Source organism: Tupaia chinensis, unplaced genomic scaffold (genome assembly GCF_000334495.1).
Source record: "Tupaia chinensis unplaced genomic scaffold, TupChi_1.0 Scaffold000097_1, whole genome shotgun sequence".
Classification (NCBI taxonomy): domain Eukaryota; kingdom Metazoa; phylum Chordata; class Mammalia; order Scandentia; family Tupaiidae; genus Tupaia; species Tupaia belangeri.
In genome coordinates, this window is record NW_006159559.1 from 4,201,038 (window position 1) to 4,228,086 (window position 27,049).

Sequence of the window (27,049 nt, forward strand, 5' to 3'; positions counted from 1 at the left end):
GATTTCTGGATATTAATTTTGTATCCTGCAAATTTACTGTATTCATGTATTACTTCCAGAAATTTTTTCATGGAAACCATTGGGTCTACTATGTATACAATCATGTCATCTGAAAATAGAGTGAGTTTCACCTCTTGTTTTCCTATTTGAATGCCTTTTATTTTTTCCTCTTTTCTGATTGTATTGGTGAAGACTTCCAGTACTATATTGAAAAGGAGTGGAGAAAGTGGGCATCCTTGTCTTGTTCCTGTGTTTAGTGGGAAAGCTTTCAGCTTTTCTCCATTGAAGACGATGTTCGCTATGGGTTTTTCAAAGATAGCCTTTATTGTGTTGAGAAATGACAATTCTATGCCAATTTTGCTGAGAGTCTTGTTCATGAAGGGATATTGTATGATGCTTTTATAGCATCAATCGATATGACCATACAGTTTTTATCTTTCTTCCTGTTAATATGGTGTATTACATTTATGGTTTTGCATACGTTGAACCAACTTTGGATTCCTGGAATAAAGTCTACCTGATCATGATGTATAATCTTTTTTATAAGTTGTTGGATATGATTTTCTAGTAACTACTGAGAATCTTTGTGTCTATATTCATCAGGGATATTGGTCTATAGTTTTCCTTCCTTGTCCTCTCCTTATCTGTTTTAAGGATAAGGGTGATAGAGGCTTCATAGAATGAATTAGGTGACACTTTTGGATCTTTAGAAATAACTTGAGCAGAATGGGGGTTAACTCTTCTTTGAAAGTTTTGTAGAATTCAGAGATGAAGCCATCAGGGCCAGTGATTTTTAAGCCACCAGGTCTAGGACTTAAACTGTGATCGGCTATGTGTGGGAGTCCAGTGACACCACCATTACACCATCTGCTGGCCCCAGATTTACCAATTATTAAAGAATTTATGTGTCACCCTGATGACAAAGCTATTCAAAAGAACACAATTACAAAAATGATCTTTGGAGATACAGCATTAAATAAAACATAAACAATACAGACAAAAGGCTGACACCAGTGAAGTTTAATCTCTAAATTTCAAGAATTTGCTACACTTTGTTGAAACAAATTTGTAGTAGTAACTATTAGGAAATAGGCTTCGACATATGAAATATTTTAAGCTAAAAGAAGGAATTTACATGCTACTTACACCATATTTATGATGGGGTTAAATATGAATCCCATTTGACAATACACAGTGCTGGGAGTCATATATAAGCTTTTTGTTATCCACATACAATGTTAGTGATTTTGGAAAATTTATAAAACATAATTAATTACTTTGATCCTGAGAAATTACACATGCAAATGTACTACATAAATGGAACATTTATGTGCCTCGAACATATTTTTGTTTTATTTCAAAGCTAGTTCACTCTGTATTTGTTTATAAATTTAGTTTGACTTACAGACCTAAGTGATTGATTATTCTACACAACGAGTGTTGATGGAATATTCATAAAGTCAAGAAAACTTAAAACCGTGATTTAGTATTGCTGAACCAAGTCCCAGTCTTGCCAGAAATGAATTTAATTCCTCTACTGATTTATTTTTATAATACTAACTATTACATGTTATAATTGTGTGGCATTAGTGTGGTATTTAGAACAGTGTGAGATATTAATTATACTGATAAATATTTGTAAATGTTGAAGGTTATAGAAGCATCATTGTAGCCCAACTGATAGAGTTTGAGCTATGAGGATGTTATTTGTCACACAGCTTGTATTTTCACCTTTTGTTCTTTAATTTTTTAGGTATCTTATGAACATTGAATAAAAATAGGCAAAATGTATTTTTTCCAATGCTCAAAGGACTATAGAGTAAAATGTAAATATGATCCTTATGAAACACTGCTTTTTTTTTAAGGGAGAGATTTTTCCTATAAGAAATGTGCTCTTATCAGAGAGACAGGAGAGATAAAGTGAGAAATCACCCCACAGGGGCGATGGCCACATCCACAATCTTTTCTCCTCCATTTTCCTCTTAGGATCCTGGTCACCATGTACATGTGGCTAGCATGAGTTTCAATCAAGCCTTAGGTCTAGGACTTGAAACATGGTTGTCCATGTGGGAGTCCAGCTACATAACCCACTACGCCATCTGGTAGTCACCATGGAACATTTCATTTTTGTGAGAGATATTTTTTGCTATAGGATACATGTGCTCACTGGAGAATCAGAAACAGAGACAGAGAGGCAGAAAGCAAGAAATCACCTCCCAGGGAAGATGGTCACACCACAATTATTCTTCTCTGGGGATTTTGGGAACATGCACACATGTGCCTAGTGTGAGTTTCAAGTCACTGTGTCTGGGACCTACACTGCAGTCAACTACGTGGGAGTCCAGTGACATAACCATTATGCCATCTGCTAGTCTCCTTGAAATACTTGTTAATTCTAATATTCTGTTGACCTAAAGGACCTTTAGGCATCTAGTTTTCTATGCATTGTTCATTAGATGGCTCATTCTTAATGCAGACTTTACTTTGAAGTTTAATCTGCTGAGTAAAACTAAAATGAAAGAGTAATGATACCCTTAGAAAGAATGCTGTTGATAAATACAGAGCTAATGATGAGTGGGAAGATTAAACAAGGATTTTTTTTTTTTTTTTCAGATCAAACTGAGAACTGTCAATACTTGCTATAACTGTTCAGTTGCAGATTTTTGTATTCTGGATTTTCCATTGAAACATTATACCTTGTGGAAATTTGTGACAGATCTCACCTGCTAATCAGTCCAGCAAGATATTAGAGACAGATGATGTGATAATGATAAATCATGCCTAGAATAAAGCAATGTTTCTGCTAGATTTTACCTCTACTGAGCTATTCTTTCCCGATGAAAATGTATCACTTTAAAAATGAATGAACTCTGACCAGTAGTTATTGTAATGGTTATGTCGCTGGACTCCCATGTAATCAACCATGGTTCAAGTCCTGGACCAAGTGGCTTAAACTCACGCCAGGTGCATGTGCATGTGTGCCCAAGATTCTGAGAGGAGAATGGAGGAGAAGGGATTGTGGCGTGGCCATCCCTCCTCCCATGGGGGGTGATTTCTTGCTTTCTGTATCTCTCTGTCCTTCTGGTGAGTGCATGCACCCTATAGCAATAAATAAATAAAATAAATAAATAAATAAATAAATAAATAAAATGAATGAAGTCAGACTGATCTTCTCGGCAACTAGAAAATGCACATTTGCTGCCAATGTGAAATACAAGAACTCAAAAACTGAGAATGTTCTCAAGTAATATACTTACCAAATTTTCATACATCAACACAAATTTCAAGATTCATAGTAGCAGTCCAAGCAAGGTCAAGGTAGGATACAAATGGAAAAGGAAAACGGAGATATTTCATCCTTCCTAGACTAAATGACACAAACCCAAACTCAAGTATGAGAAAGTGAAATGTAGTTTGGACAAATGTAGCCCAATTCAATCAATATGCTGAAAATTTAGGTCTATTTTTTGGATATAAAAATGGAAAATAGAGGGGCTTACAGGTGGCGTAGTGCTTAAGGGTGCTGGACTCCCATATGGCCAACTGAAGTTAAAGTTCCGGACCCAGTGGCTTACTTTCTCACTTTCCTTCTGTGTGTGTGTGTGTGTCTGGTCAAATTAAAAGAAAAGAATGAATAAATAAAATTAAAGAGATAATTTAAAAAATAAAAATACATAAAAATTTTAAAAAGAAGGCACTCATCAGGATTGTGTTTCTCTCCTGATCTATGTCCTAAGTGTAAGCATTCAAATGAGAAATTGGAATAAAGCATTTACGTCCAAATTGTGTTCATAGTAAATTCAGTGTCAGTAAATTGTGTACCATGCAACTGCAAAGCAGGACTATTCCTCTCAGAAATCTGCCTCCTGGGACCAGCAGTTCGCTTAATGACTGTGTTGCTGAACTCCCACGTAGCTGACAGCGGTTTGAGTCCCGGACCTGGCGGCTTAAACCCACGCTGGGCACGTGTGTGTGTGTGCCCAAGATCCCAAGAGGAGAATGGAGGAGAATGGATTGTGGCATGGTCATCCTCTTCTAGGGGGGTGATTTCGTGCTTTCTATCTCTTTGTCTCTCTCTGTCTTTCTGATGAGTGCACGTACTGTGTAGCAAAAAAAAAAAAAAAAAAACTCTCAAAAAAAATAAATAAATAAGAAAAAGAAATCTGCCTCCTGTTGCTTGAACATGTACCCTTTTCAAGACAGCACTCAAGACTCTTCACAATCTGACTTTGTCTTCGTAGTCTCATTGTGTTTCCTGTTTTCCAGCCATCCTAAGTCAACAGCACAGTGCCCTAAGTCTTGTAAGAGTTTATACCTTTCATTGTTTGTTTACTTATTTTTTTAATTTTAATTTGTTTCTATTTGCTAGTCTCTCAGCCAAGTGATATATTTTTCTCCCTTCTGTACTTTAAGAGAATTCTCATTTTTCAATGCGTAACTTAAAAGTTAGCTCTCTCTTTGGACCAATGCATGTTAGTTGTGTCTATCATTTGTATCCTCCTATCTTCTAAAAATAATTAGTAATTTACAAACTCTTTCTTCCCCAGTGTATACTGTACTACCGTGTCACTTCTCAACCTGCAATAATGTTTGCTGTAATAATCAGATGTTTTTCCAGAACAAAGTAATGTTTCCACTTTTGTCAGATCAGTCTACAATTGTGTATGATTCAGGGTAACATTTTTGTTTTGATTCTTAGAGGCACCTGTTCTTGCTAGATAGAGCCAGAGGGGCAGAGACACAGAGAGAGGGGGGGAAAGCAACCCCTTGATTGGAAGTGGTTATGCCACATTTTTTTTCCTTAAATTTCTCCTTCCTTTCATGATTTTGGGCATATCAATATATGGGTTTGGCATATTTTCCAATCTGCTAGAGCCAGAACTTGGATCATGGTTGGCCATGTAGAATCTGACTTCCTTAACCACTAGACTATGGACTGGGTTGAGTAATATGTTTTAACAGATGTTGAGATGAGAATTTTCTTCAGAAGCAGGTAACTCAGAATGACTCAAGGGACCCAGAAAAAGAACCATTCGAGACACTGAAAGAAACTGAACATTGTTAGGCTGGAGAAAAATATAGAAACAGAATGATTTGTCTTGTTCCATCTAATTTCCAGAGTGCTGAGAAGTACACTAAGAATCACAAACTCAGGAAGGCAAAGTTAACAAAAATGATTGTCTAAAATAGATGGTGACTGAACATGGAAGGCTTACAAAGCAGAGATTTATACAGCTGCAGGTAGTTCTAGTCCATGTTGAAATGGTGTAGATGGAATATCTTTATTTACCAGACATCTGGGGAGAAGTGGAAGAAAGATGAATAATACAGATTTTTCAAGGTCTGGTTAGGGAGATGTTACATTACATCGTGTGTGGCAAATCTTCAGAATCATCCTTTCCTCAGATGCTCAAATGTGTTCACAATTTCTAACATCTTCAACACCAATAATATCTGAATTCTGAGAATCTTGATCAGACACTCCACCTTCATAACCTCAGGGTGAATTCTTTTATTTTAAAAATTTCTTTCTTTCTTCCATGAGCAAGGACAGGAAGAGACAACACCCCCAACAAGATCCCAGTGTTGTGACCCACTCTGACTTTAGCTGTCTCCTGATCATGGGCACCTAACTGGAGTACTCAGGTAGGTCTCTGGACTTCACCTGGAAACCTTCCCATGTGGAATTATCTTGCAAAGCATCCCATCTTGCAACTGTCCTACCATCTGGCCCTCAGAGTTCACTTTAAATTCATTCTATAATTCATTGATTATTATCATAAATTGTCAGGGTTTTTTTAAAGTTCATACTAGCTAATAATAGTTACTTATTGGGAACCAGCAGTTAGCATAATGGCTATGTCACTGGACTCCCACGTAGTAGACCGCGGTTCGCGTCCTGGACCCGTTGGCTTAAAACTCACGCCGGGCATATGTGCGTGCGTGCCCAAGATCCCAAGAGGAGAATGGAGGAGAAGGGATTGCGGCTTGACCATTCCCCCTGGGGGGTGATTTCTCACTTTCTGTCTCTATGTCTCTGTCTGTCTGGTGAGCACACGTGCCCTATAGCGAAAACCTCTCCCCCCAAAAAAATAGTTACTGATTTACTCATGGTTATAAATTTAAATACAAATATTCATTAACTTCAGCCTGAACATAAGGCACCTAGCCAGGGAGACAAGGCAGAGGTGAACACTTTCCTACCCTTGCCATAACTATATATAAAGTGAATAATATTCCCAGCTTAGAAAATGTCATGAGTTTAATACCAAGAAGTGATAGATTTTTATATTGGGTTGTCAAAAAAGCTATGACACATTTTTGCATAGAAAAATATGTCATGAATTTCCAGATGATCTAATAATTATTGCCTTTGAAGCTTTTATAGACTTCACCAAAATGGCCAACGCTGAAAGTAAATTCATGTAGGTTAAATAGAAAAATTAGAATTTTAACATAATGTGGGCCACCAGGTGATGTGGTGGGTAAGATGCTGAGTTCCCACATAGCTGATTGTGACTTTAATCTCAGACACAGTAGCTTGAAAATCACTTCAGGTATGTGTGCACATGAGTCCCAAATACCAATAGAGAAGGGATTGTGGCATGGCCATGCCCCCTGTGGGGGGGATGATTTCTCACTTTCCCTTTCTCTGTCAATCTCTGGTGAGCATATGTGTCATATAACAAAAACCTAAAAATAATAATGATTTCAACATTATGTACTCATGATTATCAATACATTTTAATATTTTTGCATATATTTATTTTAATTACTATGTTTAAACTCTTGTGATCCTTTCCCAAAATTTTTAGAAAAGAGCTATTATTCAAAATAATGCTATTATATGTATTTGGTCTCTATATATGTTTAAGGATATTTAATAAGACATTTATAAAAGTTTATACAATTTAATTTGACAAACATCTGATCTTAATCAGGTTTTTTTTGTTGTTATTTAATATGGGAAATTTTAATGTAATAGATGAAGAATGTTAGTCACTGATATTTTCTTAGGTCTAAATTCCATCTCAGTACAGAGAAAACTGTGTGCATTTTTAATAAAAATGATAGCTGTGTTTATGATGTGTTTCCATTATGTCAAAATAAGATTATTTATAAATATGCCTAAATTATATATTGCACCTTTTGAATTTCCATTATTTTTGGCAGCATAAAGTACTTAAATTATTTGGAAAAATTACAGTTTTGATATAGAATCTGAAGATGGTAATTTATTTATATAAATTATATATATAAATCACATTATTATAATTAAATTACTGAAGTGAATATATAACATGCAGCTTAATTTTTTTAATGAGAGAGAGAGAGAGAAAGAGTAAAATTAAGAAAGGGACTTTTGACAGGGTCTGGCTGTCATGACTCACTCCAGCCTCTCAGTTAGCTAGCACACAGAAGCATGCCACCCTGCCCATCCTGTTTTGATTGAGCTGGGAACTAAACTTGAGTCTTCCATGTGGCCTCATCCTCTAAGTAGTAGTATCTTAGTATACACTGCTGCAACTGTGCCAAAGCTTAATTTTGAAAGAATTGATTAAAATATAGAGAGAATTTTAGGGAAATAATCTAAGTTCTTAAGACCTAATCCCCATTTGCTTTGTAAAAATAAAAAAGTCAATGATTTTAGAAGTGACTTTGGAGAATTAATGAAACTAGTATTTATTGAACTTTTATACCATATAAAGCCCTTTCCTATGTAATTTAACACATGTGAGTCAGCTTGTCAATATTATGTAAGGAAAATTTAAGTTTACTAAAATACTGGCTGTAACTGTGCACATAGAAGAAAGGGCCAAGTCACAACCATTGTTTTTGATACTCTAGCAGAAATGGGTACCATATCTTCCCATTCTAGTCTCAGAATCCTTTGAAAAATCTGAGGGATGAGGGGAAAAAAATGAAATAAGCTGTTACAAGGATAGAAGTGAATGTATTCTGAATAGGATACCACTTTTTTCTTTTTCCTACAAATACCTTGCGATACTTCAGATTAAAGGACATGAGGAATTTTTCCAATTTCCTTTCCTCTTTTTCTTCCCTTCATCACATCTTTGTCACTGGTTAATCTTCGTCTTTCCCCCCCCCCTTTTTTTTTTTGATTTGTAATTTAAAGAAGAAATCTTTTGGATAAGGATTACAGCTACAACTTCAATCCTTACTAAGATCTAAATGAAAAGCATATTTCAAGTGCCTTATTAATCATCTGAAATTAGAAAATTTTGGACAAGTGATAATCACAGTTTTAGTAATGTGAAATCCTTGTAAGCATACCCAGTCTGTTAAATCAGAAACAGAAGCATCTGACTATATCTTGTAATTATTCATAAGGTTAAAAAAATGTTTTACTGAGAAGGTTTATAATATGAAGAAAAGTGAGGGGTATTCAAGGCACATCATTATCTATTCAGATCAGTAGTCATACATGTGTTTTTTTTTTTAAGCCTAGAGCAATAAGAATTTAAAATGAATCCTCTCCCTCCCCCCATTCACATCCCAATAAACCATAGTGGAATTAGACATTTATGTTATTTCTGGACTGACACATTAAGTTATATGCATTCAAAATCAGATTGTGTAAGAGCTCATGCACCAAGAACCTTAGGGGACTGAAAGTAATTGCTCTATTTAGAAAGTGGAAAGCTGTTTAGGTCTCCTATTCCTAATGCATTAGGGTTATACCATATGCTATAATTTAAAGTCATTATTGAGATCTTCATAGTGTGAGATAACTCTTTTCACATCTTTGAGAGCCTTGTTATAAAGTGCTTTATGTCTTGGGACTTTCCCCTAATGACATAGTAGTCATGTAATGTGTAGCCCAGAAAATATGTTCCATTGTTATTGAACATTTATTAAGTAGCTAAAATGGCCAATATTTGGTATGTATTATACACGAAGACAGCTCAATAGGACCATCAGATTTAATAAAGAGACACACATTAACCTTATCCACTGGCAGTTCACTATGTATAACAGCTTCTGTCTTTATTATTACACATAGGGTATTACCTAATTTCACAATAACAGTTTACAAAATTTCTTAAAAAGACTCTTACAGTGATAACTCATAGAAACTCTATCTGGAGCCACCAAATTAATATTTTTCATCCTATTGCATGTGTTCTTAAAGATATATTCATTTTATAATGAAGTGAGATCTTCATTCTAAATACTATTAAGCTCCTATGTAGGACAGATAACAAAATAATTGAGATGATACCATTTTATATTATTTCCATCATACATTATATCAGTACATATTTCAACCAGAAATAGAGTATATACCTAAAGGAAGATAATTTGAAGAATACGTGCAATGGATTTATTTACAAATATGTGAAGTTCATAAAACAGGAGAAATGCAGTAACCCAGTGCAATAACATCGAGACTCTTAACCATGTTTAGCAGAAGGGGTAAGGTAAGGGTGTAGTCACTGAGACACTGAAGAAGAGAGTTATATCCTCTGAGCAGCCTTGGGAGGTGTGTGGCCAGCAGTGGGGAAACATTCAGTTTGATGTGAGGGTTTAGGTGGGATGCAGAAGGTAAACTACCTAGACCTCTTCCCTTTGTTCAATCTCTTCCTGGCCTTCCTGATCCCAACGGAAATAGGGATATGGGAAGCCCTTTAATATGATTTACTGTGTAAGTCTTCTAGAACATAGAACAGGATGGTGGAGAGTAGAGAGAGGAACTGGAAGGGCATATACAATAGGAAAAGTTATTTTTGAAAATACTTTAAGCAGATAGCTTGAATCAATATCCCCTCCAAGGACATCATGGCTATATTTCATAACAGACCGAATTAACACTGAGAAAAATAACCTCAATATCTAGTATTGCCTTTTTATTCTCTTGACCCCTTTGTATATGAGGAAACTGAGGCTTAAACAGATTAATAATGTTTTTATAGGTTCATAATAACATTAATATTTCTAATATTAACTAATAAATAATTGGACTAAATTACATCTTCAATTTTCTATTTTTAAATTCTGTATTTTCCAAATTGTATAACTTTTGTAATACGTAATGATCAGTGTATAAAAAACTCTCTAGGTTTCTAAGTGCTTTTACAGAATAAAGTACAGCCCCCAAAGCACAGATATAACTGACCTAAATAAACGGAACAATGTACATTTAAATCAGAATATTAGTGAATCAGTTTTAAAATAAATAAGGACTAAGCTTTATTAATACATTATTTGTATATTTATGTATTATTAATACATAAAACAATTTTTTTTCTTTTTTGAGAGATATTTTTGCTTTAAGACATGTACAGTCACTGGAGAGACAGACAGAAAGTGAGAAATCACCCTCCTGGGGGGATGGCCACACAGCAATCTCTTCTCCTCCTTTCTCTTCTCGGGATCTTGGGCTGTATGCACACATGTCTGACGTGAAGTTTAAGCCATTGGGTCTGGGACTCAAATTGGGGTCGACTATGTAGGAGTACAACAATATTACCATTACATCATCTGCTGGTCCCTGGAAACAAAATTTGTAACAGCCAGTGTAACCCAGAACAAGAACAACCACTACTAATTAGTAAGTACAGCATACATAAAAAAGTTTACTCTCCTAAGCATAAAATTAAGAATATCTATGAATCATAAAAGATAATCAAATTTCTAAAAATTATAGAGAGGAAGAAAAGAAGTTGTTATTGACCAACTACCATTTCTATGGGTAAAATATATTTACTAGGTCTTTGGAAAAGTTATGACTTATTTTTCTACATTTTTCAGTGAAAAAGTGTGTCACAAATTTTCTGATGACCCAATAATATACACTTAAATTTGTATGTACATGTTTGAACTGAAGTCTATTAATTGCCTAATTGATCATTATCCTAAATTTTTTTCTTTCAAATTTTTACACATGAAAGTTCTTTTGTTTGGGGACCAGCAAGTGGTGTGGTGGTTAAGGCACTGGACACTCGCACATGGCCAACCATGGTTCGAGTCCTAGACCTAGTAGCTTGCTTTCTCACTCTCCCTCCTTCTCTCTCTCTCTTTCTGTGTGTGTGTGTGTGTGTGTGTGTGTGTGTGTGTGTGTGTCTGGTCAAATTAAAATGAATGAATAAATAAAATTAAATAAAATAATTCATTAAAATATAGTTCTTTTGTTTAATAAAATGTACAAAAGTATATAATTTTAGAGCCGTTTAAATAAATCTTTTTCTATTTATATCCTGCTACTTTTAGGCCAGTTTATGAGTCTGGATGTTCCCATTGATTGTCCTCCCTGAGTATTTCAACTAGGAAAGTATCAAGTCCTAGATGAAAACTAGGTGAAAAAAAACAAAACCAAAAAATTTCCATTTTTCAGCAAAACTTTTTCCTCAAATTTGGAAAAAATGAAAGAAAATCTTGTAAGTGAAAAAGTCAGATCTTATATCTTCAAAGAGACGGTAGTTTTTCTCAAAGTAAGAGTATTTTTTTTCTTTCTTTCACATGTGCTATATATATGTCTGTATTTAGATGAAGAAATGTCACATAGGTGAAATATTTGGTTCAATATCATGTTTTCTGAAAACATTCAGTTAGGATTTATAACCTATTTCTAAGCTCCAGACACTGAAAACAATATTGGAGTTACTGCAGAAATAAAAAATAAGTAAAATGATTACCATTTTCTATATTTGAATAGAAAAAAGTACATCTTGACTTTTCCGACTATCTGATATTGATACAAGATTAGACTGATCTCCCTGTGGGTCTTAATTAGTCTTTTTAAATTTTAAATTTCATATAAAATGCTCCAACTGTTTATAATATCACAGAAAACAATTTCTGTTCTTTCCAGAAGTTGAATAAAGCAATTATTACTTAGATTTGGAAGTTGCAGTACTGTGTGATATAAATAGGAAGAAGCATGTTGTCATGCTTCCCCAAAATGGTGCTTATTATGACTAAATTGTAGTGCCAAAGCACTTCTTTTCACTCACTGATATTACATTTCTTTTTTTTTTTTTTTGGAGAAACTTTTGCTATAGGACGCGTGCGCTCGCCAGACAGACAGAGACATAGAGACAGAAAGCAAGAAATCACCCCCCCAGGGGGGATGGTGATGCCACAATCCCTTCTCTTCCATTCTCCTCTCAGGATCTTGGGCACGCACACACACGCGCCCGGTGTGAGTTCTAAGCCACTGGGTCCGGGACGCAAACCACAGTCAACTACATGGGAGTCCAGCGACATAGCCATTACGCTAACTGCTGGTTCCCACTGATATTACATTTTTAAGAGGTATCCTTATACCTATCAGGAGAGAAACTGATCCGAGTGTTGACCTAATGACATTAAATTTGACATTTTATTTATCACTTGTCATAACCAAGAAATCCACTAATGCAACCTATATTTAGAGAAGATAATTTAAATATCAGATTAATCTTATATTCACGTTAACTATGGAATGTATATGCCTCTGTGATAATTCCTTTCTGGTCCGGTAGATGATAGCACCCATGTTAACAAGTTATTTAAGACCACACACTCACTGGCTATATCCCCTAGTTCATGGGATGGGAATATTATCTGGCTATTGGACTTCCTTCTCCTGTTCTCCTTAATTCGTCCAAAAGCATTGGTTGAGTCTGTATCAGGGTGAAGTTTCTCTTAAAGCCTTTTGTTCAGTTGGCAATGCATCTCCTGTAAGTTAACCTTCATGTTACCTTCAGAGATAATGAATTGACTTCATGTCAAATTGACTTCCCTCATAAAGGCCATATCCCTGTCAAGGAGTAGAGAGAGGTCCCCAAATTATACTGTACAGAGAACTAAGGGAAGATATACAAGGTATTAATTAGGAATATAAATAAGGTGTGTCTCTGACAGTCTTAATGACAAGTGGAAAGTAGTTCCCTGGGACTGGACAGTCCTGGATTCATTTTGTGCTAGGCTTCAGCCAAGGTTGTGCTGCCTTCCCAGAGACCTACTTTCTTTTACTCAGCTTATCTTCGAACAACACATCCTTTTTATTAAAACAAGGAATCAAAATCTCATGATTTAAACATCAAGGCTTGTTTAGTCTGTTAAGCCTCTTGTATCTGTTTGCGTAATGAAACAGGGAGAAAAGAAGTAATTAACATTTGTTGAGCAACCACTGTCCCATGTTGACAAAATGTTAAGTATTTCAATTCATGAAGAAGTTCCTAAGGAGAGGATCAGAAAATAAATTATAACTTAGCCCACATCAGTCCTTAGGAGATAGAACAGAAAATAATGGGCAGAGCAAAATATACAAGATAATGAAATTGTACAAAACCATAGACGATTTATTCATCTGAAGATATTTAATAATACTTGTCTTACCAGGTACATAGTAGGTTATTTTGACTCTTGGGCCTCCAATAGATTGTCAATGCACATGCCCATTTCTTCAAGGCTCTTCAATATATAAACATACATTTTCATCTGCTTTCAAAACATATTAAAATACCAAGGTTTACAGATTTTCATGGGTATCAATCATGGGGCTCAATTTAGGTTGACTTCATCCTCACGTTACAAAAAAGCTATGATACGCTTGCCAGTAAGCTGTCTCTTAATTCTTTTCAGGATGGATTATCACGAGGAATGCTTATTATGGACAGGTAAATCCTTTGCAGGCATGTGGTTTTGTGTTTAAGCATGTTTCACAGAGTAATTTTCTGCCTCAGGTTCTTTCCCAAATTAGTATGCTTGAATAATTTCATGCTTTAAGCCTTGAGTTTGTCTTGGTTTCGTACTTATAAACTATGCTTATACCATTTTATTATAATTATATTTAATAATTTATTTTAATAAATAAAGAAACAATTACACAAGGACAAATAATCTAAACAGAAAATTGACCTCACTTTTGATGTGGCCTTTACCTATTTGTCTTTGGAAAGCATATAATTGGTAAAATCATAGCAAATGTAATTAACATAAATCTGAAAGAAAGTTATTTGTATGGAAAATTGTTTTTGCTGAAAAAAAAACACAGTAAAACTTTCAATTATTTAAAAAATGATCTTAAAAACAAAAATCAGGGGGACCAGCAGTTAGTGTAATGACTATGTCGCTGGACTCCCACATAAGTTGACTGCAGTTCGAGTCCTGGACCCGGTGACTTAAACTCACGCCGGGCGTGTGTGTGTGCATGCCCAAGATCCCGAGAGGAGAATGGAGGAGAAGGGATTGAGGTGTGGCCATCCCCCCTGGGGGGTGATTTCTCGCTTTCTGTCTCTCTGTCTCTCTCTGTCTGTCTGGCGAGCACATGGGCCCTATGGCAAAAACCTCTCCAAAAACAAACAAACAAACAAAAAACAAACAAAAAAACCCCACAAAAATCAAGCCATGAGTTGTTACATAACACTTTATTGTTTCAGATGGAGGTTTAGTGAATTGACATATATATTTTACTTCCATGCTCATTCACTATTTTAATCTGTTTCTACTGATAGCTTATTTTAATAAACTCTACAATTTCTTTCTTTCTTTCTTTCTTTCTTTCTTTCTTTCTTTCTTTCTTTCTTTCTTTCTTCTTTCTTTCTTTCTTTCTTTTTAGAGAGATTTTTGCTATAGGTCATGTGCACTTGCAGGAGAGAAAGAGAGATAGAAAGTGAGAGACCTCCCCAGAGGGCATGGTCATGCTGAAATCACTTCTGCTCCATTCTCTTCTCAGGTTCTTCAGCACAAATGCACATGCACCCAGAATGACTTTTTTTTGGAGAGGTTTTTTTTTTTTTTTTTTTTTGCTATAGGGCACGTGCGCTTGCCAGACAGACAGAAGAAAGAGAGAGAGAGAGAGACAGAAAGCGAGAAATCATCCCCCAGGGGGGATGGTCACGCCGCAATCCCTTCTCCTCCATTCTCCCCTCCATTCTCCTCTCGGGATCCTGGGCACGCACACACATGGGCCCGGTGTGAGTTTAAGCCACTGGGTCCGGGACTCGAACCACGGTTGACTACGTGGGAGTCCAGCAACATAGTCGTTACGCTAACTGCTGATACCCACCCAGCATGACTTTTAAGCCACTGGGCCCAGGCCTTGAACTGTGGTCAACCATGTGGGAGTCCAATGACATAACCATTATGCCGTCTGCTGGTCCCAAGCCTGCAATTTCTTAGGACATGCCACTATTTGATATATAAATTTACATTCTTAGTACATTACTTCATTTTTAAACAAGTTGCTATCAGAACTGCCTTAGTCTCCATTTCCCATCCTATTCCCTATGATTTCTGAACTTCCCATGTACTGTATCTTCAATTACCAAATGCATATGAATTACTCAAAAAGTAATTTTCTACTCAGCCTTCTCGCCAGTGTTCCAGGCTGCAATTTGCTAGTGGAAATCTTTACATGGAAGTCCTCCAGCTACATGACACTTCACTGTCAAAACTAAATTTCCTCTTTCTTCTTCCTCTATATTCCTCAAGTGAATGGTGTCATATTTCACTCAGTTTCAAGAACAGAAACTTGAGGACTACTTTTGACCTCACTGCCTAACTCAGTCCTGTGTAGCTAATTGATCATGAAATCTTATTGAATGTACCTCCTAAACCGTAATTGTTAAAACTGCGTCTTTACCAGATCCCCGGCCTACCATATTGGCTCTCGCTAATCCATTGACTATACGCTACCAGCATCGTATTCTTGAAATTATAATATGGCCATGTCACTTTTCTGTTTTAAATGTCCTGGTCTGACAAAGGCAGGATTTACGAGACTTTCAGCACCTGACTAGTTGCTTCCTTTCTGTACTGCTCTCTGTGCAATTCCCTCACTTCTGCCAAGCTGCAGCCATAGGAAAATCATTTCAGCTCTTCAGCTGTGCCAGGTAATGTCTCACTACCTTTTCTTTCCACAGGCCGTCCCCATGTATGCTCAAAATATTGTTATGCCCTTTCTCACCTCCCCACTAACAGGCCTAACTGCAATTCAAACATCTGTCTTAGTCTATCATGTCAATTTCTTCAAAAAGGGTTCTCATGATGCCCCCTTAAAGCTCTCCTCCAGTTGGGAGGAGTCCCTTGAATATGCTCCCACTACACAGTGTATTTTATTCTCATATCACTAACCATATTTTACGAAAATTGCTTATTAATCTGCTTATAAAATTATTTTTGTGTGTATCAACCTCTAGATTACAATCACCATTCCAGACTTTGCCAGTCTTCTCTTAATTTTGTATCTCCTTCACTTAGGACAATGATGGTGTATAGCTGCTTAGTGAATATTTATTGAATGCCTGAATCTTGCTATGTGTAATGAATTTGAGACAAATGTTATTGATGAACAGTTTTGCTAGGAACTTTTTAATGTATCCAGATTCCTGTTTGTCTGTAATAAACAAATACAATGGCTTAAAATTGCTTGATAAATATCACATTATGATTGGAAATATACACTTAGGACGTAACTGAAAACTTACTATATAAATTAAAATATATTTCTTGGAAATTAACCTAATAACATTATTTAATTTTATTTATAATTGAAAATTTTGCATAGTAACATATTTTTAAAAGGGTATTTGTCTGCCTTGTATTTGATCCAAAATGATCATTTATTTTCATATCAACTTTTATTTGGATGGGACAGTCTTACTATTAATAGTATTATATGCAAAAAAAGAAAACCACCTGTTTGACTGTTTTTTATGAAATTCTAATTATTGAAGATCATGGTTTACCTTTTGTTAAAAATATTTTTATGATGAATTCCTGTCAGAATAACTTAATTTTATATTGGAAGTTTCAAGCGTTTATCACCTACAGTTTTTCCTTTCACAGATAAGAGAAAACATTTATTTTGGGGAGATGTTTTTCTAGTTCTGTCCTAGAAAGGAACTAATCAATGTTCATAATTTCCAAGAAGACAATGGAAGCTTGAACAGTTTTCATGGGAATTGTTCAAATGGAAATAGACTTTATGAGCATATGCCTGTGTGTTAGAAAATTACACTTTCTCACTATTTAATTTTTTGCACATGAATAGGGTATTTTTACCAAGGAACCATTTTATTATCACAGTGAACTAATGTGTTTGTTGTCAAGGTCTTCACAGACTGGAGTAAATGAACAGTACAAAAATTTACTCTTGTGGAACCAGCAGTTAGCTTAATGGCTATGTCGCTGGATTCCCACGTAGTCGACCGTGGTTCGTGTCCCGGACCCAGTGGCTTAAAACTCACGCCGGGCGCGTGTGCGTGCATGCCCAAGATCCTGAGAGGAGAATGGAGGAGAAGGGATTGCGGCGTGACCATCCCCCCTGGGGGGTGATTTCTCGCTTTCTGTCTCTATGTCTCTCTCTGTCTGTCTGGCAAGCGCACGCGCCCTACAGTGAAAATCTCTCAAAAAAAAAAAAATTTACTCTTGGATGTGATATTTATTTTTGCCATGAGAAGAATAAAAAAGGATATTCAAAGGGTAAAATGCAGGGTGATGTAATAACCTAGGCATTAGGAATAATATTTACTCTGTTACTGCTGTTTTTTTTTTTAAGTCATTGTTTCAAAAATTTTTAATATATTTAAATTTATTTTTTATATTTTTATATCACATATATCTTTACAGTGTATAACATTTCTTTTTCTAGCACAATTACCATGCGTATCAGTCAAGGCAGAGACATTACTATCCACATCATCAGCAGCAAATAGCTTTTGTTTTTTTTAACATTCAATTGCTATACATCATTTGGCAGGCAAAGAGACTTTACCTAACATGAAATACTTCTCAGACCAGTTAAGTTGAGAATACTATACATGCTAACATCAATAGGTAATAAACCATTTCTGTGTCCCACTAATGTCATGCCTCTCTATCTTTTCTCCTGCTTTCCTTCTCTATACTCTTCCCTTCTCCCCTCACCCACCCCCGTTCCACACTGTCTTCAGCGTTCATAACTGTTTTCACTGCTTCTATGCCCTCCAATATTTCAGTCTCTACCACAGATTCTCCTTTAATATTGATAATTAGCAACCTAACTAATTACCTTATTTAGAGCTAACAGGTTATTACATATATTATTTATAAAGTTTTCTTTGTAGATGATATAGTCATTTACATCAAAAACTCAGGAAAGTCAACAACCTATTAAAATAAACGATACACTGGTGGAATTAACAAAAACACAATGAGCAGTTACAAAACGAAGTGTTTTTCTCTACACCAACAGTAATCAACTAGAAAATAACAGAACTTAGGATAACTATTGAAGTAGGCAAAAATAGAGCTATTAAGTACATTGTATTTAGTAATTACTAAGGAATGCCACTAAATCATGAACAGGTTTTATTTTATTTTGGTTTTTAAAATTGTTTTGTGTTTCAAACTTTAAAAAAAAAACAAACTCATTTATTTCACAGAAGAGGGAGAGGAAGAAGGAGAATCAGAGGGATGGTGGAAAAGGAAGGAAGCAGAGAGAGAGAGGAACGGAAAGAGAGATCAGTACCCCTAAAGGGTCTTCACACCGTGCTCCCGCCCCCAGACTCAGCCACAGGCACATGTATGTGCACATATAACCTACACAGGGAAACCCCAGGATGCAAACACAGAGCCTTCCCACATTGCCTCAGCACTGACGAACTTTCTGTTATCACTGAAGCACCACACCGGCCAGCATTTTAAAAGTCTGTTGATAATATAAGATGTAAATATATGAAGAACTTTATCGGGGTTAAAAATACAGTAATTCTCCCTAAAATTATCTTTAAATTTAATTTAATACCAAACAAACTCTCAGTGATATATTCCCATCCCCCCTTTCTTTTATTCATGCAGATATACACACACCAAACACTCCTTTATTTATTTATTTATTTATTTATTTATTTATTTATTTATTTATTTATTTGTGAGCGGGCACAAGCACTCTCTGGAGAATGAGAGAGAAAAAATGAGAAAGCACCCCCGTGGGGCATGGTCACTTCTCTGTTTCACCTTCTTTTGAGATTTTGGGCATGCATGCACGGATACCCAGCATGTTTTTCAAGAGCCGAGTCCTAGATACAGTTGGCCATGTGGAATCCAGCCATCCAAACCACCTGATCACAGGGTGGCCTCCCACACACATTCTTAAACATTGTTGGTGCAGACGTTTCAGAAACTATCAGTGTATATAGTAAAATTAAATACTTACGATCCAGCATTTCTACTCTGAGAATATAACCCAGAAAATTTTTCACACCATTCCTTAAAGAGACATACCTGAGATTGTTCTAAGCTCTTTGTGAAAGCAAAGAATTAGAGATGTCTTAAGTGTCAGGTGAGGTATTTAATGTATAGAAAATATGCACTAATGTATAGCAGTTAGAAGTAAAGAACTATTCAATATAGGAGTAACATAACTAGGCATAAAAAAGAATGTTGAGGCAAAATATTTTTAAAAAATCTCTAATGTAATACTAGTTATGAAAATGCCATAGACAGAAAAATGTTTTTTATCTGAAATACACACCTGTGAAAATACATTATTAGGAGACGAATTGGAAGACATACATTAAATTCACTAAGGTTGGTGTCTATTGGAGCAAGTTGATAAAACTGGGATTGAGAGATGAAGGGGAATACATGAATCTAGGGAGGAGCTGATGACAACAGCATGGCACAGATCTAAGTAGGAGTCAGCGACAACAGCATGGTATGGACTAAGGAGCATGAGCAATTTTGTCCTTTGTACTTATGATCTTAAATAAATAATAATTTCAAAACCTATTTTTAAAAATTTGAACTGTAGGGTCCAGCAGTTGGCGTAATGGTTATGTCGCTGGACTCCTATGTAGTCGACTGCAGTTCAAGTCCCTGACCCAGAGGCTTAAACGCATGCTGGGCGTGTGTACATGCATGCCCAAGATCCCAAGAGGAGAATGGAGGAGAAGGAATTGCATCTTGGCCATTCCCCCAGAGGGTGATTTCTCGCTTTCTGTCTCTCTGTCTCTCTCTGTCTTTTTGGCGAGCAAAGCGCCCTATAGCAAAAACCTCTCTCAAAAAAAATTTAAAAAATTGGACTGTAAAACAGAAAAGCTATTTTTGTTATTATTTAAGGAACTGTTTCTAGTAAAAGGCAGAGGGAAACAATCACATCTGGGAAACTTAAATATGAATATTTAACTCAATCAAATCAAATAAAAATATTATGCCAGTGTAAACACAAATTCTTCTGAGTAATAATATTCATTCAGGTATTATTGACTGAGTAAGATACCCACAATGAAAATATTTTTATTTAACAGCCTCTAAAAATGTAGGTAATTGCCTTCATTTTTAAGAATAAAAAATTTCAACTTGTAGAAATATAATGAGTGCACTAAATAAAGTCTCAAAATATATAGAGCAAAAGTTGACATAAATTCTAGAGAGAAACTAGAAATTTTAATACATATCACAATTATTGATGGTTCAAAAAATTAAAATTAGAAAGATTTTAAAAGTATTTGAAATTTAAAAAAGCTTGATTTGTCCCACCTGCAGTGGTGCAGAGCTAATGGGCTGCTCTGCAATCCTGGAGTAGTATGGAAGACTGAGGTTCAGTTCCTGAGTAACCTCTATTTACCCTGAGTATTCCTGTATGTGCCCACCAGACTGGCTAGCTGGAAGGCTCAGGAGAGGATTGTGGCATTATACCAATTGAGGGTACTTATCTCTTTCTGTTTCTGTCTAGTGAAGTAATTAAATAAATAGAGCTTAAAAACGGCTTTATTTTTGGTAGGTCGTTTTACTATAGAATATCACTTAGCAAAAGTGATCCAAGAAGAAATAGTAATGTGGCATCTAGAAACACAAAACCTGTATAGGGATAGATAAACAGATAGGAGCTTTTATTAAATACATTGTAGTTAATGTCCTCATAGGTAACACGATTCCATATCATAAAAATATTAAATGTGGCACATATAACAATAGAACACCACTTAGTCACAAAGACCAATGATCTCTTGTCATTTGACAGAAAGTAGACGAACCTGGCAGATATACCACTGGATGAAATAAGCCAGGTTATGAATGACAGATATTTTATGTCCCTGCTTAATGTATACTAGATGTCCTCACTCTTTAGCAGAGGCTGAAGAGCTCAGTAGCATAAAAAAAAGTGGAATACAGGGAACCGGCAGTTAGCATAATGGCTATGTCGCTGGACTTCCACATAGTCAACTGCGGTTCGTGTCCCGGACCCGGTGGCTTAAAACTCACGCCGGGAGCGTGTGCGTGCATGCCCAAGATCTTGAAAAGAGAGTGGAGGAGAAGGGATTGCGGCGTGACCATCCCCCCTGGGGGGGTGATTTCTCGCTTTCTGTCTCTCTGTCTCTCTCTCTCTCTGTCTGGTGAGCGCACGCACCCTTATAGCAAAAACCTCTCAAAAAAAAAAAAAGTGGAATACAAATTTCAGAAATGGGCTCACATTTGACATATAAGAAAGATGGCTTTAAAGATCACTTGGCAGTGGATGAAGCAAACAAAAAAAAGATGCCAGGCCAATTGCACATTCCATTAAATAATGCCTGGAACGAGCTTCCTACCTCACATCATACATCAAAATTACCGCTTTAGAGATTGAACATGTCGATGTTTATGTAAAACACAAGATAAGTCAGATGGGAACAAATGAACCCGCACTTCACTGAGGAGGAAATAGGAAGGACCCATCCACATATGAGAGATATTAAACTTTGTTAGGAGTTAGTAAAATAGTAAAGACCACATTGTAATAAAAATTTAGTACAAGCATGATAATTCAAATTTTGGATTAAAGGGGACTCATGCTGATGGAATCAAATTGGGGACAATTTGGCAGCCCCCTTAAAACATGGATTTTCCCATTGTCTATAAAAATTTCACTAGTGTGTGTACAGAGATTCTGGAAAATACATTAGAGAACATGTTGCAATATTATTCATGTTGGCAAAACCTGAAAAAAGCCCAAAGTTCCCTTAACAGGAGTTGGACAAATAAATGGTGTCTTTTTAAAGAATAAAATATAGAAAAGTGAAAGTATATACATACACCTACATTAAAAGTATTGAAGAAGGGGGAGGAACATTACAATAAGAATCAGGAGGAAAAAAAGTTCAAGTAGTAGCTACCTCGAACAGCCCCACAACACAGTGGTTAAGCGTTGTGCACTGGAAAATGTAGCCTACACAGAACATAACAGTTTAATTCCTGCTTGGTGGCCTGAAAATATTGCCGGGTGCATTAGTGTGCATGTCCATAATCCTGATAAGAGGGACACATGGAAGAAAAGGATACAGTAAGCCTATGTCCTGTTGGGAGATGTTTACTACATGTGTCTCTCTCTTTCTCTCTGATATGTATACATGCTCTCTGGTTAAAAAGAAAAATGAAAAAGATAGCAGTTACTTCTTAAAGGGAAACAGGAAGAAACAGAATGAGAAGTGAACACATAAATTCAGTCATTTTGGTAGTATTCTGTCTCTTAGCTTGAGTCACAAATTTGCATTTCCTTGTGAATTTCATAAGTATTATCTGCCCTCTGTATCTGTGGGTTCTGTTTTCAACCAAATGTGACTCAAACATACTAGAAGAAATATACAATAATACAACAATAAAATGCAAATATAGAGTATGGTATGACAACTTTTAACAAAGCATTTAGATTTTAGTAAGTATTGTAAGTAATGTACAGATGATTTAATGTATGTAAAGGCTTGTGTAAGTGATAGAGAAATACTGTGCCATTTTATGTAAGGGACTTTGGCACCCTTTGGTACGTGAGGTATTGGGACCAATTGCTTGTGGATATCCAGGAATGACAGTATATTCTGCACAATTTTCTTTATATAAATTGATATGTGCAATTTTAACAACTTAAAATATGCAAAATATAATTTACCTTCATATTTCTTTTTTTTTTTTTTGAGAGGTTTTTGCTATAGTGGGCGTGCACTCACCAGAAAGACAGAGAGACAGAAAGCAAGAAATCACCCCCCAGGGGAGGATGGCCACGCCGCAATCCCTTCTCCTCCATTCTCCTCTCAGGATCTTGGGCACACATGCACACGCACCTGGTGTGAGTTTAAGTCACCGGGTCTGAGACTCAAACTGTAGTTGACTACATGGAAGTCCAGTGGCATAGCCATTATGCCATCCACTGGTCCCTACCTTCATATTTCTAACTGGTAAACAGTACTATCACATAGTGGACTCTTCAGACATATTTCATAAACTAAATTATGCATGATTAAAAATATTTGGTTAAATATTAATAATTACAGCAAGAGGAGAAAGGTTTAATAGTACTTATAACAAGAAAGAGGACAAAATAGTGTGGAACAATAAAGCATTTTGATCGCAAACAAAGCCCAAGTTAAGACATAAAAGAAAATCCCTTACCAAGCAGCATTTCTGAAACCACTGAATCTATGTAGCCGGATGCCATTTCACTCACAGGTACAGAGAGCTGACGAGCTCTTTGTAATTATAATCTTAACATCTCTGTGCAAGGACCAGAAGAATAAAGCCAAACAAATAAGCATGGTCAAAATCTTAGAGGCAGAATTTATTTACAAACACATAACAGGAAATTCAATTCATAAAACAATCTTTTCAGACAAGTGTCATTGAATTTTAAGATGCCTTATATATTATCAAATACTCTTTCAAGTTTCTGAAGAAAAGCGCTAAACTCTTTCAAGTAGAGTGAAGTTCTCAATACTAAGATATTAATTATCTCGTTTTTATTTTTGATCCACAAAGGGTAAGCTAATGGAAATTGTGTTTGTGCGAATACTATAATTTGGTAAATCTCGTAAATGAATAATCAACTGTTAATTCAGAAAGAAAGACTTCATCAATGGGTATATTTCTCTTTTGTGGCTTAGCAAATGTGCTGTTTCGTTCTGTGTAAAACACTTGGCAAGGCCACAGAATGAGCTGTATTAGAGTATAAAAATAAACTTCTCACACAAACCACATAGTATGGCCAGGTTTTCTTATCACCTGCCGGTAAACCTTTGTTACATAGATTAGCGGTTAAGAGATCTTTGTCAAAGACAGATACCTTGGTTTGATCTTGGCTCTGGAAGAACTAACTATGAATTTGAGGAAGTTACTTAATTCTTCTGTGCTTTAAGTTCCTCATCTAAAAGTGGAAGAATGATGACATTTGGTTCATACAATTATGAACTTGATGCTCAGCACACAATAGAAATTTTTAAAAAATGTTCCTCAAATACTTCCATGGTATTAAATAAAAGATGATTTCCCATGTAGCATCAAATATCTTTGAGTTTTAATATTTTCAGATACAGTGCTTAGCATAGGTTAGACACTAAAGAGTTACAGAATAAAAAATAATATAAAAAAATAAATTTGGGGATATTATTCAACAGTTTTTCCAGTGAAAGTCTTTCTCAACAACCACTTAGCTCTGACTATAAAGGAAAAAAACACTGACAGAGGACTGGAGCTAAGGCATAGGTCTGAGTTGAGGTGCATAATAAATATTAAAAGGATGCTCCCCTTTTTACTGTAATGTCTTCCCTGTACTTCATACTAATAAAAGCTAATAGGCTATTTAGAAATTTACAAAAGCTGGGACCAGCAGATGGCATAATGGCTATGTCACTGGACTCCCATGTAGTCAACCGTGTTTCAAGTCCTGGAACTGGTGGCTTAAACTCACGCAGGGCGCATATGCGTGCGTGCTCAAGATCCCGAGAGGAGAATGGAGGAGGACGGAATACAACGTGACCATCCCCCCTCGAAGGTGATTTCTTGCTTTCTGTCTCTCTCTGTCTTTCTAGCGAGCGCACACACCCTATAGCAAAAAAAAAACTCTCCAAAAAAAGAAATCTACAAAAGCTTTGATTCATTCAAACAGCAAACAGCATTTATTCAGAAAGTTCTAGACAAAATGTATTGAGGTGCGTAAATAAAAAGTTCTAGTTGTTGTGGAGCTGTTACAGAGACACGTAGGTAAAGTGGGAACCATGAGTATCATTTATTCAGACTTTTCCTAAAGTCATCCAGAAGAGCTAGCCTGTGGCTGTGGGTTAAGGAAAGTAGATCCCACATGGCTGACCGTGCTGTCCAATGCTGGGCTCAGCAGCTTGAAAAACATGTTGGGCACATGTGTGTGCCCAAAATCTGGAATAGAGAGAAAAATGGAAGAAGAGATTGTGGCATGACCATTCCCCATGGTGGTGGTGGTGGTGTTGGGGGTGTGCCTTCTCTTTTTCTTTCTTTCTTTCTCCCTCCCCCCCTCTTTCTCTCTCTCTCTCTCTCTCTCTCTGTGGTGAGCACATATGCCCTCTGACAAATTATTTTTTGTGAATATTCAAAGAAAGGAAAGTTGCTCTCAGTATAAAATTTAGGATTTTTCTGGTAAAAGATATAATTCTCATCTCTTTTTCTTTCCTTCTAATTATGAGCTATTCTCAATTACTAAGGCCAGAGATACTAGTTTATGGAACTTTAGAATGTTTCTAGAACTATAATATCTAATATGCTATCATTAAGATGAATTTATTGAAGAAATTTTGGTGAAAATTGGAAGTCACATAAACCTAACCTTTCTTCCACTTAGCACATCCTATATTAAATGTGTATAAAATTAAACCTATGTGGTATTAAAAATAAATATGTGTGTACACATCCACACTGTATGACTATTCATGGTGTTGACTTTAATGGTATACCTGGCTGGATTAAATTTTACTACAAAGTGAATTTAATAGCTGTGATTGCTTATACTATTTCCTGAGGTTAAGCTAGTTCCTTTTGAAAATGTCTGGCCACTGCAGGCACTGAATTCAATAATTGTTCACTTTTAATCTAGGGTTTATTACAGTTTTAAAAAGCTATTTCACATGAAAATATAATTCTCTACTCCACTCTCCTGTAGCCACTAACCCAGGAATAGGGGGATTTAAAGTAGTTTCCAGAAAACACACAAAATGTTAAGATACAGAATGATTTGGCTTTCACATCTTAAAAGCTGAAACAGGCGCTTGCTAACTTACAGCAGGCCATGAGATAATTATGTTGTGTGCTAAATAGCACTTTTCACTTTTCATTTGTGCTTCGACACTCAGTTTTCAGTAGATCATTTAGAGAGGATCAGCATTCTTTGGAAACTAAAAACACACCACAGGTCAGGGCAGCACAGCCTGATGGGAAAAGAATGTGGCCCACAAAGGTGGTCTTTGTAAGATGTGACGACATGCTGGTGTCTGTTTCTGACTTGGCAGGCTCACCTCTTCCCCTAGTGTCTGCTCCTGAAATACGAAACTCATCTGTGTTGCAAGACGGGCCTCAAGGAAACAAGTGGGCTTTTAAGGTACCCAAATCCTCAGTTCCAGAACAAGGATTAATTTCACACATTTAGGTGAAATCTCTCCTATAAAGAAGCTTGATGCTGTGCAGTGGGTTTTGGTGAAGGTCTGTTCAGTTTGTTGCCTTTTTTTTGTGGGACTAATAACTCCTAAGGTTCAAAGTAGTAATTCAAATAATAGGCACCTTGACATTTTCTAGAAATTTATTGAGTGTCCTTATTGCACTATTTTTTTTTAATGAGTCTTGATCTGTTTTATCAACAAAGGATGACTCCAGCATTTTACACTTAGTGTTAATTTCTTCCAGGCCTATTTTGAAAATGAGAAACTTTGAAGTTCTGTAAACTACATTAAAAGTGACTTTATTAGTATTTGAAAATATTTTCTACTTGAAAAAAAATCTTAGGGATTTGCACTTCATCTAATTACCACGTTGCATTCTCTTCTTCACCTCTCTCTAAGAGAGTAGGCAGCCTGCCAACCTTAGCATTGACCGGGCAGTGATCTGAGCTGTCACATCTGATTCAAATAAGCTAGGTAGCCTAGCATTCTAGTACGTTTTAATTCAGTGCTTAAAATGTCCCTTTAACTTTGTCATTTCAAATTCTTTCTCTCAATTCATGATCACCACACTCTTTATTCTTGCTAGCTTGCAGAATAGTGTAATCTGCAGAAATGTTTGGTGTTAGAATTATGAAGCATCAAATATCCTTAGCACCATATTTTTAAGGCAATTCAAAATAGTTTAA

General features: G+C 36.0%; 1 pseudogene; it reads left to right on the forward strand.

The window, feature by feature from the left end:
• The window catches only part of LOC102487616 (heterogeneous nuclear ribonucleoprotein L-like), a 59,466-nt pseudogene extending 33,113 nt beyond the window's left edge, over positions 1-26,353 (forward strand).
• Positions 26,354-27,049: the final 696 nt, after the last annotated feature.